Below are 1,771 nucleotides of genomic sequence, written 5' to 3'. Positions count from 1 at the left end.
GAAATGTGCTAAACAGAACCCCGGAGTCCAGATGTCATTCAAACGGTCTTTATGCTCATACAAAAATGGGCCTATCAGCCTAAATTTTGGAGTAGTGCTGAAATAAACTGGCATAAACCAGATTGATGCTTTTAAATGTTGAAGGTGATCACAAAAGAGAGGGTCATTCAGTACAATTCTTGGAGCTGACTGGGTAAATCATCAAGTGGCGCATGCCTCCATGTAGAGCTTTTAGCTAATCACAGCAGGGGTAGCAGCAGCTGTGACGCATCACATGCTTGATTTATTTCACAACTGGTGGATTTAAAAGATAAATCACACTCTTATCAAGAGGAATGTGGAAACATCTTCTCCTCAACAAAGGCAATAATCCCATCCTTTTGCTCTTTTCTTCCAAGAGCAATGGAGGATATTCCAGCTTAAACTGGCATGTTTGTTTTGTTTCTGCCTTCTGCCTCTGGATGACGTCATAAATGTCACTGCATTTAATTGCTCGGAAGTTCAACGCTGACATACGCTAAGAGAGAACCCTTTTATTACAGTAGTGTGAACACGGGACGCGACATCAACCTGATTGTTCAAGATGTTTTGTTAGTTTGTTTTTCTTCATGAAAAATGACTAACTCATCACAACATCAAATCATCATGGCAGCTGATTTGCAAAACAAAGCAGCCCATTCATCTGCACTTAAACCACACAAGAACACAAAAAAAATAAAATAAAAACATCTTTTTTTTCTCATCACCTTTACTTTCAGGAATTTTTGGTTAGAGCAACATTTCCTTAACATTTGCGCTTAGTTTGATGTATTTAGTGATTATTTAGGTGGTTAGAAATTATCTTTTTTGGTTTGTTTTTTTAAAGGTAAATACAGCCTCAATGAAGTTTTTTTTTCCTAAGAGAAGATCATCTGAGATTTCAGTTTGAAATAATGTACCGAGATGACCATTTTTTTGATCAGGTTATTCCAGAACCATTCATTAAAGCAGAAGCGTAACCATTTCTAACCCCTAATCTCTATTTTCTGTTATAAAAGATTGAAAAAGAAATAAGCTTCTTTGTTTCTTCAGATTGACCTTAAAGTAAAAGTACGATAAACAGAGATAAACTCTTCCAACTAGAAACAATCATGAAATAAAAAACAAAAGTCCTTCTGTCCTTCAGTCACAGGCATTAATGCGAATGAAAGCAGACTCTGGTCACCTCCCTGCTGGTGTTTGTGCAGGATCCCTCCACCACCCTCCAATCATCTGTTGTTTGCCCTTTTATGCTAAACGGTGACGCTTATTGTGAAGGCGGGAAACGACAGAGGCAGATGGGCACACAATACAATTCACCAAAACAAAAGTTCCTGAGCACGGGGCAAAGCAGTAGGAGGTGTGAAGGAGTTTAGAAACAGAAGACCCCTTCCTCCACCTGCTGCGTTGAACCAAGAAAAATCTCGAGTCAAAACTGATTCCCCCTGTGGCTGACAGAGCAGTGGAAATAAGTGGGGGGGCTAAGATTGTGCAGAGGCGACAGGTTCAACTTGGCTCCATCAAAAGAAGGTGAGGCTTAACGACAAGCTGCCAGATTATTTCCTTTGACTTGTTCCGTGTCGACCCAGTGAAGCAGAAAATATGTTTGTGAACATATCTGTTAATAAATATCTGCTAAGACACATACGACCATCGGAACGTCTTTCTGCCTTGTAAACCGAATAAAGAAAATCATCAATCAGTAAAGGTCCGGAGACATTTTTTATTATAATCTGTTACTCTAAACAGAATT

At 39.1% G+C, this 1,771-nt stretch overlaps 1 protein-coding gene across 1 annotated transcript in view; it reads right to left on the bottom strand.

Moving 5' to 3' along the window:
* Positions 1–1,771, bottom strand: part of LOC107083314 (MAP kinase-activated protein kinase 2-like) — a 67,015-nt gene that overhangs the window by 33,065 nt on the left and 32,179 nt on the right. The window lies entirely within an intron of this gene.

The sequence above is a fragment of the Cyprinodon variegatus genome, unplaced genomic scaffold (genome assembly GCF_000732505.1).
Source record: "Cyprinodon variegatus isolate N-32 unplaced genomic scaffold, C_variegatus-1.0 Scaffold72, whole genome shotgun sequence".
Lineage (NCBI taxonomy): Eukaryota > Metazoa > Chordata > Actinopteri > Cyprinodontiformes > Cyprinodontidae > Cyprinodon > Cyprinodon variegatus.
Note: the sequence above shows the minus strand (reverse complement) of the source record. Positions and strands in the feature narration are given on the sequence as shown.